This window comes from Pongo abelii, chromosome X (genome assembly GCF_028885655.2).
Source record: "Pongo abelii isolate AG06213 chromosome X, NHGRI_mPonAbe1-v2.0_pri, whole genome shotgun sequence".
Classification (NCBI taxonomy): domain Eukaryota; kingdom Metazoa; phylum Chordata; class Mammalia; order Primates; family Hominidae; genus Pongo; species Pongo abelii.
In genome coordinates this window covers 121,413,111-121,431,342 of record NC_072008.2, presented here as the reverse complement: position 1 = coordinate 121,431,342, position 18,232 = coordinate 121,413,111, and the positions used below count along the sequence as shown (strand labels likewise).

General features: G+C 39.6%; 1 protein-coding gene across 7 annotated transcripts in view; it reads right to left on the bottom strand.

Annotated features, from left to right (window-relative positions):
• Window positions 1-18,232, bottom strand: part of PLS3 (plastin 3) — an 89,447-nt gene that overhangs the window by 48,047 nt on the left and 23,168 nt on the right. The window contains exon 1 of one of the 7 annotated variants that reach the window (XM_009235158.4): window positions 8,425-8,669. The gene's annotated coding sequence lies outside the window, so the exon portion shown is untranslated. 7 annotated transcript variants of the gene reach the window in all.

Below are 18,232 nucleotides of genomic sequence, written 5' to 3'. Positions count from 1 at the left end.
TGTTGTGCCTAGGGTTAGTGACAGACACACTCGCAGCAGCAGATCAGGGTCCAATTTAGAAGTGGCCAAGGGAGAAGGAAAGTCAGTGAGGAAGATTCAAGTTAGCAAAGTCTAAGTGTCTCCAATCTAACTTACTGCCACATTATTTTCCCTGTTTTTTTCTAACTCTTTCTCCTGCTAAATCAGGTCTCGTTTTCAACTTTCCCACTTTCCTCTGTCTCCAGACTGCAGTTTGACCACAAAAAACAAAGGGAGGATCAGTCAACCACCAATCCCTCTGGATTCTTGCCTTGCAATCTCTGAGATTCTTCCATCATATCTGTTTATCACCTCATGTCTGGCCTACTCCACAAGTTTTTTTTTTAAACTGTTTTAATATATATATTTTTATTATACTTTAAGTTCTAGGGTACATGTGCACAACATGCAGGGTTGTTACATATGTATACATGTGCCATGTTGGTGTGCTGCACCCATTAACTCGTCATTTACATTAGGTATATTTCCTAATGCTATCCCTCCCCCCTCCCCCCACCCCACAAAAGTTTTTTTTTATCAGATCTGCCTGCTGTTCCGTCTTCCTCCAGTGCAATCTTTACACTGCTAATCTCCTGAAGAGTAGATCTTATAAACATTCCATACAAAAGAAAGTCCCGCCTTTTTAGTACAGCATTCAAGGCCCTACACTTTTCTGACTTGACTTCTAGCTTTATGTCTGCCCGTCTTTCCAATGCTACTTCCCATTATATGTACTACACCCTTGAACCCAACACTCTCAAGAGACCTTATTCCCCAAACAGGCCATGTATTTTCCCGCTTCTTCCACTCCCTGGAGAGACCACTGGGTCTCTCTAGTGGAATGCTCTTCACCCATCTATCTAGACACTTCAAAAGCATATTTCAGGAAGTATCTTCAGATTGTCCGCGCCCAAGATAAAATTTATCTTCCCAGTACTCTCACAGAACTGTGTTTCTTCTATTACAGCTGGTTCTGGATTCTCCTCTATCGGTACCTTTTGTTTTATCCTGGTCTCTTCTGATTTTCCTGTCTCCCATTAAGAATTTCCTCTCTCTCCATCTGTGTCTCATGCTTAGAATACCCTCCTCTATTTTTCCTCTCTCTCTATCCAAATTCTACTCACCCTCCAAGCAAGGTTCAGAAGCCTCATCCTCTCCCAAAGCATGTTTCCCAATGACTCTACCTCCCACTGATCTTTCTCTTCAACTCCCACAGAATTTAGAATCTTGCCACAAAATTTTGAAATTTAATTATAGACTCCTCCCTATAGTTACATAAGCGGATATGAGGACAGTCAGTCTAGCTGGGACTTCCATTGTCCTACTTGGTTCAGTTTATCTACCTTCTTTACATAGATTCTTAAACTTGGTCAAAGAGAAAAATCTTCCTCAATAAAAGAAAATCCTTCTTTCACGAATAGTACACAAAAACTTGTGTAATTCTTTGCTCTGCAAGTGTCACTTCAAGATTGTTTGTTTCTGGAGAACAGTCTAAACTTCACCTTTTACTCTCATTGCTGGATGTTGGTTACATAGGCATGGCTTACAAAATATACCAACTGAGGCTGAGGGTGGTGGCTCATGCCTATAATCCCAGTGCTTTGGGAGGCAGAAGTGGGAGAATTGCTTGAGGCCAGGAGTTCGGGACCAACCTGTACAACATAGTGAGACTCCTTCTCTAAAAAAAAAAAAAAAAATTAAATGAGCCAGCCTGGTGGCCTGAGCCTGTAGTCCTAGCTACTAGGAAGGCTGGGGCAGAAGGATCACTGAAGCCCGGGAGTTTGAGGCTGCAGTGAGCTATGGTTGCCTGCCTCTAAAAAAATAAACATAAAAAATGAATAAAATACTCCAACCAATTGCAATGTTTAGAGGGAGTGAAAATTCCCAGTATTCCCAATATCCAGTGATCACAGCAATGAGAATTTGAAAGCTAAGAAGTCTGTAGAGTTCTATAACTTCATTCCCTAAATTGTATCAGGGAATAAACAACTGCCTGGGATAGTCGTTGACTTTGCCCAGGACACAAAGCTGTGAAGCACAATTAAAAAGATGTATTTCTCGACCAGGCGCAGTGGCTCATGCCTGTAATCTCAGCACTTTGCGAGGCCGAGGCGGGCAGATCACGAGATCAGAGATCAAGACCATCCTGGCCAACATGGTGAAGCCCCGTCTCTACTAAAAATACAAAAATTAACAGGGCCTGGCTGCACGTGCCTGTAGTCCCAGCTACTCAGGGGGCTGAGGCAGGAAATTGCTTGAACCCAGGAGGCGGAGGCTGCAGTGAGCCGAGATTGGACCACTGCACTCCAGCCTGGGCGACACAGCAAGACTCCGCCTCAAAATAATAATAATAATAATAATAATAATAATAATAATAATAATAATAATGTGTTTCTCCAAGCATAGCTTAAAAAAAAAAAAAAAAAAAAGCAAAAGCATGTGTTGGAGGAAAGGTAATTAACTGTTTTTTCCCTCTTTCCTTTTTTTTTTTTTTTTTTGAGATAGAGTCTTGCTGAGATGTCCAGGCTGCAGTGCAATGGCATGATCACTGCAGCCTCCAACTCCTGGCCTCAAGTGATCCTCCTGCTTCAGCACCTCCCACCCCCAGTAGCTAGGACTACAAGCATGCACCACCATACTTGGCTAATTTTTAAATTTTATTTCTTTTCTTTTCTTTTTTTTTTTTTTTTTTTTTTTTTTTTTTGTAGAGACAGAATCTCACTATGTTGCCAAGCTGGTCTAAAACTCCAGGGCTCAAGTGATCCTCCCGCCTCAGCCTCCCAAAGTGCTGGGATTACAGGCTTGAGCTGCAGTGCCCAGCCAATTAACTACTCTTCCCAGAAAAACAAAAACAAAGAGACTACACATTGCTTTGCAGAGAGAAGGTCCATGCCTAGTATAGCCTTTGGAAAATAACTTAAAAAGCTCCTAACAAATATGACCATGATATCAAGAAATAAGATCAGTTGCCAGAAAATGCAGATAGTAACCCCCTCCGGCTAATACTAACTTGTTTTCATTACTTAAAAGGATAAAGGATTCACTTAAGCCTTGAACTAAAATAACCAAAACTTTAATTGTATAAAACATACAGAATATAGACAATGAGTTCAGTAAAGACTATACAGAGTTCTAAAAGTTATTTATTTAAAACATTGGTGTTAAATTGGCACTGATCATAAAACAGGCAATATTCTGAAAAAAAAAGCACACAAATTGCTTACTTTCTCCTATGACACATTCATTCCTATATATGACAGGCTTCTGCTTCTCTGTATTAATACTGCTTAATTTCAGCCTCTTGAATGCTAAGTATTGTGAACAACCACTCCCATTGTATCAGTGCTACTAACTTAGTTTTAATATAAAACAAACACTCAAGTATCTATGCGATTTACTTTTCATTTTAAAATTTTTTTCTTTCAAGATTTTTCTCAAGAACAAGTGGCTTGGAATTTTGCTTGACTCATTTTAGAAAACTTTCACGGAATCTTGGTAAAGGAGTAATTGTAAAGGCTTAAGAGGCTATGTGCATAATTTTTATTTAATGATTTGTTGCTCTGAAAATCAAAATAAGGGAGTCAAAACCTAAATGCCCTCACGTGTGTCATAGGTTTGTAGTCCTAAAAGTCTAGGAAAGGTTGAAGCAGAAGAAAAAGTGGTGAAGTGTTTTACTGTGCATTAATTCTAGCACATCAGCATTATCAAAAATTGCTTCTTCTCCTTCTTCTTCTTTTTTTTTTTTTTGAAATAGAATCTTGCTGTGTCGCCCAGGCTGGAGTGCAGTGTCATGATAACTGAAGCCTCCAACTCCTGGGCTCAAGAAATCTTCCCACCTTAGCCCCCTGAGTAACTGGGATTACAGGCACGCACTACCACCCCAGCTAATTTTTGTATTTTTTGGAGAGATGGGGTTTTGCCATGTTGTCCAGGTTGGTCTTGAACTCCTGGGCTCAAGTGATTTGTCTGCTTTGGCCTCCAAAAGTGCTGAGGTTACAGGTATGAGCCACCATGCCCAGCCAAAAATTGCTTCTTATAGTCAATGTGGCGAGCAAACATCTATGAAAGAAATAATCACCACTTATAGCAGACTTTACTTCGGAAAGTTATTTTTCAGGTCTAGCTCTTCTGTTCATTCTACTTAATATTTCAGCTGCAAACTGTACAACTAAACAGAGGACATCATTAGGTACCCCAAATAAAATTGACAGTATTTTCTCATGAGGCATTATTATACACACTGATTAGATTGTACAGTATCAGGAACTAGAGAATAAAGTAACTGGCTGATGGAACATAAATCTGGATATATTTAGCAACTGTGCTTCTACAGTTCACATAGAATACGATGAAAATAAAATAAGATATCATAGAACAAAACCATATCATGCCAGATAACATAATATAAAATTTCAGGGAGACTTGTAAAATAACCTGAAAAACCTTACTACTGTTTCCATGACAAAATATGTTTCCAATTCCAAATCAATTGAGAAATGAACTTTAGAAGGCTCTATCTGTGACTGAAGGCTAACTCTATCCTTTATCCAACTCCAAGTAGCTGCCTACCTAATAACTATAATTCGGCCTTGGATATATCTAAAACCTTTAAGGAGACTTAAACATCAGTCTACTCTTTAATGTGAAGAAGAGATTGCTCTGCTCTGCACGTACACTGCTCCAATAACCCCTGTGGATGCATAAGAAAGATATAAAGGTTTATTAAGAAGGGCGGGGAAGAGAGATGAGAGCAGAAGAGTTATTTGCAAAGTTATGCATGGGGTTAGACTAAGCCATTTTAGCCCTCTTCTACCACTGTAATACTCACAACCAAGTAAACCATCTCCAATTTTCTGTTTGTATTATATTATATTACATTATATTATTATTATTAGTTTTGAGACAGAGTCTCACTCTGTCGCCCAGGCTGGAGTGCAATGGCATGATCTTGGCTCACTGCAACCTCCACCTCCCGGGTTCAAGTGATTCTCCTGCCTCAGCCTCCTGGGTAGCTGGGATTACAGGCACCCACCACCACGCCTGGCTAGTTTCTGTATTTTTACTAGAGACGGGGTTTCACCATGTTGATCAGGCTGGTCTCGAACTCCTGACCTCAGGTGATCCACCCACCTCGGCCTCCCAAAGTGCTGGGATTACAGGCGTGAGCCACCGCACCCAGCCTTATTTTATGTTATTATTATTTTCTGGAGACAGAGTCTTGCTCTGTCACCCAGGCTGGAGTGCAGTGGCTCTATCTCAGCTCACTGCAACCTCCGACTCCTGGATTCAAGCGATTCTCCCGCCTCAGCTTTCACAGTTGCTAGCATTACAAGCATGCGGCATCACATCTGGGTAATTTTTGTTCTTTTAGGAGAGATGGGGTTTCACCATGTGGGCCAGGCTTGTCTCGAACTACTGATCTCAAGTGATCTGCCCACCTAGGCCTCCCAAAATGCTGGGATTACAGGCATGAGCCACTGTGCCCAGCCTTGTATTATTTTAAAGGAGATGTGTCATAGGGTCATAGTTGCTAACCAGTTCCTCCCCTTCCCCATATTCCAATAGCCCTTTTCAGCTTTCAGCGTGATGACATCTATTTCTTTCTCTATCTCCTCCACGAGCCTGTGAGCTCCTTGAAAGCACGGTTGGTATCTTATTTGACTTTGTGTCTTGGCTCACCATAAGCACCTACCGAATGTTTGTTCAATAAATACACTTCGATGGAGGTGAGTAGGGAAAGCGCGCACACCTACACACCGTGCAGGCTATATAGTCCTCTCACGTGGTTTTAAAAACACATACTCTATTGGAGAAAGCTGTGAACAAAATAGTCAAGTTCAATAACGTCTTCACATTCTTCACATACAATTGGCCTGCTATCATGCTTTAACTACCCTTGTTTAATACTTCAAGATACTAAAAAACTCTTCAAGATGTTTGTGACCTGTCCTTTGAATTTAGCTGAAAATCAAACGGAAATAAACCTTTTCAGAAGCAGTTTTTACTTTCAACCATTTTGGCATTCAAGCAGCACATTTCACCTTTACAGTCATACACATCATGCGTACATCATGTTTTGACAGGCCTGCAATTTATAGATAAAAGTTGACATTTAGAAGTAAATATAAGCAGTTCAAGACCAGCCTGGCCAATATGGTGAAACCCCGTCTCTACTAAAAACACAAAAATTAGCCGGGCGTGGTGGTGGGTGCCTGCAATCCCAGCTACTCGGGAGGCTGAGGCAGGAGAGCTGCTTGAACCCGGGAGGTGGAGGTTGCAGTGAGCCAAGATCGTGCCACTGCACTCCAGCCTGGGCAACAGAGTGAGACTCCATCTCAAAAAAAAAAGAAAGAAAGTAAATATAAATTGCCCCAAACTAAAGGTCTACTAACATTTTTTATTGTCAATATTTTCAATATATTGAAATTTCAATATAGCACAAAAAAAACACCCATAAACCCATCACAGATTCTACATTTATCCAGACTTCCCCCACATTTGCTTGGTTCATCTATTCTCTCTTCCTGTCCTTTCTTCTCCCTCCCTCCTTTCCTGTCTCTCTTCCATGAATTATTTTAAAGCAAATCTCAGAAATCCTGTGATTTCACCCCTACATAGCTATTCAGAAATGAGTTCATTTTTCTGGAAATACCTCTATTCTGTGCTATAATTGATCATTAGCTAGATTCTAACCGATCTTTTGTTTTGTTTTGTTTTCAGTACCAATATCTATGAGTCACTTAAACCCCAAAGGGTGCCCAATCCTGTGTCATTTCCTGGAGGAATATCAAATACCTCCATTTTAGGTAAAAGTTTCCTTTCCTCTTTTTATACTTAATAAACAAAGATAAGATCTGAAAGCAATGGCTATTTAAAAATAAATTAATACATAGCTTTTTCCAATAATAGAAATATTCAGTTCAATTTGGTCAGATTAAAGACATCATTTAAACGTTTCTCAGGCAAGAATTTTGCAGCTATTTAATGCAAGTCTCAATTATGGTCTAAAAGCCCCTTTTCCTGGGATGAAGAATACTATTTCAAACCCAAAGACACAACAAAAAGACACCTCTCCTTCCCCCAGCATCAGAAAGCTAAGGTACATTAACTAACTTCTTAGATTGAAATAGCCCACTTTCCTTTTAAAAGGTCTAATATCTTCCACGCCTAAGTAAACTTTTACATCTACCCCCAAAATCTGAATAAATTATGGGAAAATAAATCTGCTGCTAATGAAATTAATCAATTTTCATACCTAAGAAGTATTTCCACCAGTTTCCTTTCTTATGAAAATTAACATACATTTGAGTGAAGCCAAGGGCAACTTAAAGGGATATGTGTGTGTGTGTGGTGTGTGTGTGACAGAGAGAGGGAGGGAGGGAGAGAGAGAGAGAGGGAGGGAGGGAGGGAGAGAGAGACGCTAGGCAAGATCAGACTAGTTACCATGCTTCGTTTCAATTCAAAATAAAAATGCCATAAAATATTGTGACCTACAACTCAAATCACTATATACACTAAGCAGAAAGCTATCAGCAAGTCACTGAAAATGCCTCTTGCAGTGTTATATACCTTGCTTATATGTTAGCAAATACAGCACTTGTTAATTGGAAAAAACTGGTTTGTTTTGTTTCATGCTTCACTTTTTACTTCATATGCACATACTAAGTACAACCAGTCTGAGAGGTGACTCAACTCAGAGTGAGGATTGACTGTATAACTAGCTATACTTCCCTTTGCCAGAAATATGGGGAAATTAAACTTATATGACAACCATGTGATGGAAAATCCTGATGTATCTGAGCACCAGAAATCACTATTGCTGCCAAGTACCAATAACAGCATCAAAATTTAATCACCAGTGATGTTTATTATTTTGTAAATTATAAACACTAAGACAACTGATTTAACTCACGTAGGAAGAGTAGAATATCAATCTAACCATGACGTGTTCTGTCATGACAGCCACCTCAATCTCCATTTTACAGAATTTTGAAAAACCATGTAACTGGGATCGAAAGCGTTTGAAATCCCACCCCCATCACAAATATAGACAATAATTTCTATTATTTAGTGTTTTAGATACTTAACTTGATAAATATGGCTGTATAATTAGGATTTCAAAACCCATTTTTAAAAAGTATAAACTCCCTAAACATTCTCTAAATAAAGAAAAATACAGAATACACACAGAACAGGTTAGAATCTAAACTTCAAAATTTTCTCTTAACAAAAATTTTATTCTACTTGAATAAATAATATTTTTAAAGTGACTCCAAATGTTTACCCAAATAAATAACAGGAATTTCAAGCTTTTTAAAGTAAATTTCTGCTTAATCATTTAGTATTTAAATTTAGATTTAGTAATCTGAAAGTTAGAGCCTGTCAAAATAATATTAAAATAATTACCCGCTGAGAGCAAACTTGTTTCTTTCCTTTCTCGCAGCACTGATAGATAGACAGAACCTACTCCCACGCCCAGAAGAGCAATCTGGAAACCCAACATTCTTCTTACAATTGCAACTTTAGAGAGCAAGTCACAACACTTCCTGCTAGAAAAAGAGAACACCCTGACAAAAGAATGATACAATACTTACGAATCCCCTTCCTGTCAGCCTGGCAGTATTTTGCCAAGAATTTAATAAATTCTAATTTAAATGCAGCATTTAGAGAGAAAAGTTTCCTTTTTTCTTCTTCCTTTTTTTTTCTCCCCAAAATCATACAAGGACTCAGGGGAATTTAAAGTTAGTTCAGGTCAAATAGCTACAACCCATATACCTATTTAGAGTTTGAACAGTAGCCAAGTAACCTGCTTATTTTAGAACACATGGAACAGCTTCTCCCCAGTGCCCAAGTCACTCGTCCATAGTCAAGAACATTACTTGCGAAGGCAAATTAACTCTGAAGCCACTCACTTACAGTCTCTATTATTCATTCTGATCCATACACAACATTTACACCCTATATGCTAAGGTGTTGTAGCATTTATTTCAAGTATATACATTTTGATTTATGTCAAAAATGTAAGCTCTTCGGTGTAGGAACTATATTTTCTGCTGGCATAGCACACAGGAACTAAGCCAACACTTGCTGAACCGAATAATTTTCTAACTGAGAGCTGTAGTAAAGAGGTCTGGAGCCAGATTGGGTTCAAATTCTGGCTCCACACTTTATTAACTGTGCAAATTGCTTAAAACTCTTCTGCCTCTATTTTCTCATTCCGGGATGAAGATAAGAGCAACTCCATCATATTGCAGTTCACTATTTTATACATGGTTGTAAGGCTTAAATGATTTAATATGTGTCATAAATTTAGATCATAGCCTGGCACATGGTAAGTACTAGATACGTGATAACTGCGCTCATTATTGAAATTGGCCTTTAACTGGTCTAGCAATCTAAGCAGTGAATTGCTAAATTAAGCAAGTGGTTAGTTGTGAGTGCCTTTTATGAGAGAGAACAATCAGCTGGAGCACTGGGCTAGGCTGAAGAGGCCGTTTCTGTACTGACATAGGGCAAGTTAATATATTTGAAAGGAAATGCAGCACAATGAAAGCATCAGGGTCTTAGGAGTCTCACAGACCTGTCAGTCTGTGTGACCCTGAACAAATTACTTAGCTTCTCTGAGCCCTGGGTTCATATCTATAACAATAGAGCTATTCCACATATTTCACAAGGTCCACACAATGACCCAATGGGAAGATATAAATATGTAAGAGTGTCTGGGTCCAGCAAGGTACTCAGTAAGTGGCAGATATTATTATCATCTGTCTGGGATAAAACATGCATAATGCCATCTGCTGCTGTAATCTACCTCATGAGAATGAAAGAAAGTGAGACAATAGATACTCTAGTCCTTCATAAATAATATACAACAGAGTATTTTATGATAGCATACTGAACTCTCAGCATAAGGAGGTGACTCACAGTGTGGGCACCTGTGAAAAGGAGCCCTCACCGGATCGTCCCCATTATGAGGCAGACAGTGTTCTCCTGTCCTCATCACTAACCACCATCAGCAGACACTGGGTTACATTTTGTCCATTTTGTCTCCTTCATGGAAGTGCTTTAATTTATTTCACCAATCACAAAACCTTCGTGAAATAACAAAAGGCAACACAATGCAGAAGAGAAGGAATACAATGGCAGGAGTCATAGGACATGTTTTTCCGTCTGTCCTTGTTGCTGACTCACTATGTGAATGAAGCTTCTTCAACTCTTCTGAGTACCAAATTCTCCATTTCTAAAACAAGCATAGAACTATCTGCCTGTGGCCTGTCAGGGAATAGTAGGTAACTACCAAGCATTTTGAGCTAATTTGAAGAGTATGTGTTATCATGCATTTTTCAGACAGAGAAAACCAGAGTGCAGGCAACTGCCTCAGGTAAGAAGACAGTATCAGTTTAGACCAGAAATGTTGGTTTTTCCCCAGCCTTACCTTTTCTTCAGCCACACCTGTTGCCTCAAACCACTGAGATGGGTCTGTCCCAAATGCTACGTAACCACCCTTTTCAGATATGTAGCAGTATCATTGAGGAAATTAATGTTTTAAATATGTAATTCTTCATTTTAGAAGACAGCTTTCTCTCATTTCAAGTTTTACAGGTCGTTATAACAGTACTACTTAAAAACTGTTTTTCTGACTTTTCCTTTCCTGGTCATCTGGAATATATATGCTCTCCAGCTTTCCAAACTCCAAGGCTAATCTTCGATCAGCGTGATCTGTCAACACCGAGTTACTAATTCTAAAGTCACTTCACCTTAATATAATAGCATATATTTCTACTGCAAAGCATTGTAGTTAAAGTTCTAGGAATAGATATGCCCTTCAAAAGGGCACATCATCTTCTACTTAGTAAATGCTAGGTAGGACATAAAGACAGTTTTGGGGTTTTTTTTGTTTTTGTTTTTTTTGAGACGGAGTCTCGCTCTGTCACCCAGGCTGGAGTGTAGTGGCGGGATCGTGGCTCACTGCAAGCTCCATCTCCTGGGTTCATGCCATTCTCCTGCCTCAGCCTCCCGAGTAGCTGGGACTAGAGGCGCCCGCCACCACACCTGGCTAATTTTTTTGTATTTTTAGTAGAGACGGGGTTTCACCGTGTTAACCAGATGGTCTCGATCTCCTGACCTTGTGATCTGCCCACCTCAGCCTCCCAAAGTGCTGGGATTACAAGGCGTGAGCCACCGCGCCCGGCCAGTTTTTTGTTTCTTTTCTTTATTTATTATTATTATTTTTTGAGACGGAGTCTCGCTCTGTCGCCCAGGTTGGAGTGCAGTGGTTCGATCTCAGCTCACTGCAACCTCCGCCTCTCGGGTTCCAGCTATTCTCCTGCCTCAGCCTCCCGAGTAGCTGGGATTACAGGCACCTGCCACCATGCCCGGCTAATTTTTGTATTTTTAGTAGAGACGGGTTTTCGCCATGTTGGCCAGGCTGGTCTAGAACTCCTGACCTCAGGTGATCCACCCACCTTGGCCTCCCAAAGTGCTGGGATTACAGGTGTGAGCAACCGTGCCCGGGCTAAAAGACAGTTCTACCACATCAGTAATTTAACCAGTTTTAGCATGTGACCCATTTTGTAAACTTCTATCTCACTCACCATCCGAGGTATGTGTGGGTGTGTGCGTGATGGGGGCGGTGGGGAGCGTGTCTGTGTATGTGCATGTGTGTGAACAGGATCTCAGTTTTTACTATGGGTAATGAACACTGGTTTAGGAATGCAAGACGGTGGCAAGGGTTCTGCAATAAATTCTACATTTTCATCAGCAGGCCACAGACTGAAAACAGCTTTTAAACTGCATCCCAAATTCATCAAAATGAATGCTAAGGAAAGCCGATGGAAACCAAATTCTCACTGTCACTCTCTCTAGATGCTACAAACAGAAACCATAAAGTTAAGAGTTCAGGCCGGGCATTAAGAGTTCAGGCCGGGCCGGGTGCGGTGGCTCAGGCCTGTAATCCCAGCACTTTAGGAGGTTGAGGTGGGCAGATCACCTGAGGTCAGGAGTTCCAGACCAGCCTGGCCAACGTGGTGAAACCCCGTCTCTACCAAAAATACAAAAAAGCCAGATTGGTGTTGTGCGCTTGTAGTCCCAGCTACTTGGGAGGCTGAGGCAGGAGAACAGCTTGAACCCCAGAGGTGGAGGTTGCAGTGAGCAGAGATTGCACCACTGCACTCCAGCCTGGGCCACAGAATGAGACTCCATCTCAAAATACAAACACAAAGTTAAGAGTTCACACACATGCACTTGTGGACACACTCCCACCCCAGGGTGGAAAAAAGAGGCACACCCTAAAAAGTTATGGGAGTTTCACATAAGTATCAGTGGAATATGTAGTTGTAACACAAGAGCTAGGCATAGTATTTTTAAAGTCTCTTACAACTTTCATCCAGACGTCATGCTCTCCACCACACCCAGTACTAGGTATACTTTCCGTGTGTGACCCGTACGTTGGAGGCCTCTCCCACTGTGCTTAATGACACACCTCAACAACACTCATCTATTTTCCTTTCATGAAACAGTTTTTTTTCCATCTTCATGACTTATAAAAACAAAGCGAACAAACAAACACAGTGAGTGAAGCATAGAAGCAAAGGGATCTAACTTATAAAACAGGCAACAAGTTTACATTCAAGAATCTACTACTGTAATTTTGGGACTATATTGGAAAGTTCAGGAAATTCATACCAGGCACAGCATTAGGTATATAAACTTGTTGCATGGATGTGTCAATTTTAATAATCAAGTCATATATGTAATCATTTTTTTTATATTTGGGGAAAAATAAGTCAGAATATATCTTAATTTCAATATTCTGGCCAGGCATGGTGGCTGGTGCTTGTAATCCCAGCACCTTGGGAGGCAGAGGTGGGTGGATCACTTTAGCCCCGGAGTTCGACAGCAGCCTGGGCAACATGGCAAAACCCTGTCTTTACAAAAAAAATACAAAAAAATTAGCTGGGCATGGTGGCTGTCGCCTGTAGTCCCAGCTACTTGGGAGGCTGAGGTAGGAGGATAGCTTGAGCCCAGGAGGTGAGCTGTGATCTTGCCACTGCACTCCAGCCTGGGCGACAGAGCAAGACTGTCGCAAAAGAAAATATAAAATTCAATATTCCAAGGGCTGTCTCCCTGATAGTATTTATTAGCTCTTTATTTGTGTAACTAAGTAATCAAAATTTTAAAATAAATAAAGAAAAGGTCAAAATACATCGAACTGCACATGGGGCAAGGAATGAATTTAAAAGACATACATGTTCAGTTCATAGCTAATAAAAACATACAAAGGATTAACTCACATGCTCTACAATTTGCTATCCTGAGGGTCTCTCTCTCACTCAAAAAAAGAAAAGAAAGGAGAGGGGAATAGGAGAAAAGTGGAGGGGTGGGGCAAAGGGATAAGGAGGGAAACAACAACAACAAAAAACCCAACTCAGCAGTTCCTAAACTTTTTGGCCTCAGGATCTGAGGATCCCAAAGAGCTTGGTGACACATGGGTTAGATCTATCAGTGTATTTGTCACATCAAAAATTGCAACTACGAAACTTTTAAGATATTTATTTCTTTAAAAATAAGAATAAGCCCATTACATGTTAACATAAGCTTTTTAATGAAAAATAACTATATTTTCAAAAACAGTGTAGTGAGAAGAGTGGCATTGTTTACATTGTTGCAAATCGCTTTAATGTTTAACCTAGAACAAGAAAGCTGGGTTTTCATATCTGCTTCTGCATTCAATCTTTTGCAATACCGGTTTTGGTTCCAGTGTATGAAGAACATCTGGCCTCCTACAGATAAACTGTTGTAAAAAGAAAGAAATATTTTAAGAGGCTTTCCAAATACTTAGATATTCTTCAATACTACACCAAAACTCGAGAAGTGGTAGTTTCTCAAAGGTTGGTTGCAATGCAGAATCTGATACAATATCAACGATGTTTTCAAAATCTATTGGTCTATCTTGCACTTAGAATGGGCCTTTTACCCATGCTTGATTTTGTAACATCATACATTAGTCATCTGGAAAAATATTGTTTGATTAAGTTATATGGGTCTTCCAAATGCTGACACATTTCATTACACAAAATCTAACAAATCATTTTCATTAATTATACTGTCGATTTCATTAGAAAATCCTAAGTATTGATCGGATAAAATGGTGACCAATGCAAGTTCTCAAAAATTTGAATTTTGCTTAAAAGCTCTAATTTTAGCATTGGCAACAAATACTCTAAGTTGTTTCCCTTGCGGTGAGAGGCACACTTGGTTCATTTTTTTTAAAATAAAGTATCTGTTAGATACTCGGGTCTGAATAATCAGTTAATTCAATCTTTCAAAGTAAAACTGATTGTCTATTTTTTTTTTTTTTTTTTGAGACAGAGTTTCGCTCTGTCTCCCAGGCTGGAGTGCAGTGGCGCGATCTCGGCTCACTGCAAGCTCTGCCTCCCTAGTTCACGCCATTCTCTTGCCTCAGCCTTCCGAGTAGCTGGGACTACAGGTGCCCGCCACCACGCTCAGCTAATTTTTTGTATTTTTAGTGGAGACGGGGTTTCACCGTGTTAGCCAGGATGGTCTCAATCTCCTGACCTCGTGATCTGCCCACCTAGGCCTCCCAAAGTGCTAGGATTACAGGCGTGAGCCACCGCGCCCGGCCTGGTTTTCTATTTTTAAAAAGGCAGCTAGTTTAGCTCACAACTCAAACAGCTGCGCAAGTACTTTCCCTCAAGACAATCGTCATATATCCATATGCAGCAGAAATACTTTATGGGTATGTCTCATCTCATCACACACAATATTTAAAAAGATGCATACCTAAGAATTGAGATTTAATACAATTATTTTTTCCTGCTTCATCAGGTACATTTGTAAATGAAATGCATGTTGTAAGATTTTTTTCTAAAGGTGATGGTATGGTGCTGAGGAATACAATGGCTATTACTATAGTGTGGGGCCACTATCTTGATTCAGCAGCTTTACCCACTACTGCTTTTGCATCATCAGTGCAAATGTTAACACAGTGAAAAAGCAAATAACAATTTAGTTTTATCATGAAAGTAATTTTAACCCCCATGAGCCCATGTGCCACACTTTTTGAAAACTGGTACTTTATTCAGTAATATTTATGAAGGAGCCATCTAATTTTAGAGACAGCAAACCTATAAAGTATGCAGGTTTTAACAATAATTTTTAAACTGAAAATAAAATTAACAAAATTACATATGTAGGTTTTAACCTGAGTTCTGTACTTCTGAACTGTGAAAAGAAAAAACATCTCTTTAATATCAATTCAGGCGAGACAAAAATCTACAGCTTATCTACTTCAAAGCACATTTTGCTGAATCAGGTTCATGTCTAAAAGGCAAGACTTTATCATGACAGTCATGACATAACATGTACAGTGTTGTTTAGAAACTTTTTTTTTTTGAGACAGAGTCTCACTCCATCCCCCAGGCTGGAGTGCGTGGCGCAATCTTGGCTCACTGCAACCTCCCCCTCCCCGGTTCCAGCGATTCGCCTGCCTCAGCCTCTCAAGTAGCTGGGACTACAGGCGCCTGCCACCACACACGGCTAATTTTTCTTTTTTTCTTTTTTGTATTTGTAGTAGAGAGGGGGTTTCACTATGTTGGCCAGGCTAGTCTCGAACTCCTGGCCTCATGACCCGCCCGCCTCAGCCTCCCAAAGTGCTTGCATTATAGGCGTGAGCCACAGCACCCGGCCTGTTTAGAAACTTTCAATAAAATTTTTTAAAAGATTAAGAAAGTAAATATATGTTACAAAATGAGTTAACATCCTACTCATACACAGCAAATTAGATTTTTCTTGGCCGGGCGCAGTGTCACACCTGTAATCCCAGCACTTTGAGAGGCCGAGGCAGGTGGATCACCTGAGGTCTGGAGTTCGAGACTAGCCTGACCAACATGGAGAAACCCCGTCTCTGCTAAAAATACAAAATTAGCCGGGTGTGGTGGCACATGCCTGTAATCCCAGCTATTCGGAGGCTGAGGCAAGAGAATGGCTTGAACCCAGGAGGCGGAGGTTGCTGTGAGCCGAGATCGCGCCATTGCACTCCAGCCTGGGCAACAAGAGCAAAACTCCATCAAAAAAAAAAAAAAAAATTAGATTTTTCTTCTGATAAGCGGTCAAGAATTTCTTTCTCTTGCATAAAGTAGCACAGAAAGGGTTTAAAAGTAAAACTCCATATGAAATGCAAACACTACTATCTTAAAATATTAAAAACTAAGTGTACTACAGTATTTATGGGTAAAACAATATGCGGATTATTTTAAAGCAAATCTCAAAAAAGAAGGGGAGAGCAAAGATGAAAAAAGAACATGAAATACTGGTAATTGTTAAAGCTGGGGGGTTTTAATGCTATTTTACATTATGTGTTTGAATAATTCCATAAAAATAAGTTTTTAGACTGGGTGCAGTGGCTCACACCTGTAATCCCAGCGCTTTGGGAGGCTGAGGAGGGCAAATCATGAGGTCAGGAGTTCGAGACCAGCCTGGCCAACATGGTGAAACCCCGTCTCTACTAAAAATACAAAAAATTAGCTGGGCATGGTGGCGGGTGCCTGTAATCCCAGCTACTTAGGAGGCTGAGGCAGGAGGAAATGTTGAACCCAGGAGGTGGAGCTCGCAGTGAGCCGAGATTGCACCACTGCACTCCAGCCTGGGCCACAGTGCAAGACTCCGTCTCAAAAAACAAACAAACAAACAAAAAAACTTTTTAAAATTTCTGCCTACTTACATAAAGGACTTGGGATTTTGGAGAGCAAAATTAAATTTCCTGGCTCATATTTATTCAATAGATAAATAGTGATTAAGCATCTATTCTGTAAAAGGCACTATACTAGTTGGCATCAGGAAATATGAGGATTTCTGCAACATGCTTTTCATATCCTCAAGGGGCTCGGAGTGGCTGTGTCTATATATATAATCAATTCCCTAAAATGGGTATAATGCTTCCACTATGACCTTTCTAAGGGGTATTTATTTATGTCATTACAAAGTACAACTTGAGCCAATTGAATTGGAAGTCACTATAATGCAATTTTAAGAAAAAAAGAAAGGGAAATGGTGTATGAAAGAAAATACAAAAAGGAAACAAAAAATAAGAAATGAGACTTTCCCTGGTTTCCCTCTATAAAAGGAAACGAACAAGAGATGTGAGCAAATATGGGCATGACCACATCATTTTTCCACCACAACCTATCATCTTATTTCACTTCAGGACAGGAACCATCATGTCATCTCCTTTGAGTCAGCTCTTGTACTATTCACATAGGCAAAAATAACTGAGCAATACATTCATTTTCCACAGGGAGCATTAAATATATTTAAGTATTCTATAATTTTTCAAATGACAGAAGATAGTTTTAAAAATGCCACGACTTTACGTTAATTTCCAGGGCTACTAGGTCCTTTCACCACCTCCCCGAATACAAATTAAGCCCATCCTCAGGAAGAAATCCACAAGTTAAACTAGTAACATTCCTCAAGAGGCCTAAGCATAACACTGATAAATGAAAACTGAAAATGATCATTACAGAATAAAATATTTACTTTACTTATCAGCTTCTAGCTTCTTGACTTAGATTTCAAACAAAATGTCATTTTTTCCCTATTCAAGCTGTAGATAATATGTGCAAAAGTTCTCAAAACTCATTCAGTGAAGATCTTTAAAAGCTAAGTGATAGCATTAAATAATTTTAAATTGCTCTGTTTTAATATTTAATAAGCTCTATGAGGGCAGTGATTTTTTGTCTGTTTTGCCCAGCAATCTATTTTCAGCTTATAGAACAGTGCCTGGCATACAGTAGGCACTCAACAAATATTTATTAAATGGATGTATGTGAAAGACATAGCATCCTAAAGGAATTAACTCAGTGTCATATATTAAAGTGGTTTATTTCATAGTCAAGAATAAACTTTTAGCATTTGTCTTTTTAATGCAAAGCAAATAAATAAGGATAAAAGGCATCTACTCTTGTTCCATTGGCTAACTCTGTAAGATACGATCATTCCTGAAAGCGAATCTGGCCAAACACATGGTGGTTACATCTTCTAATAGCACCAAATCCATGCTCAGATTTGGCAATTGAAACGAATTTCTAAACTCTGCACCTTTAGAAAATAAATTCATTTGAGAGAAAAGAAGTGGAGTGGAAAGTATAAAGAACTCTCAATGTATCAAGTTTTTCCTCAAACTTGCCACACACAC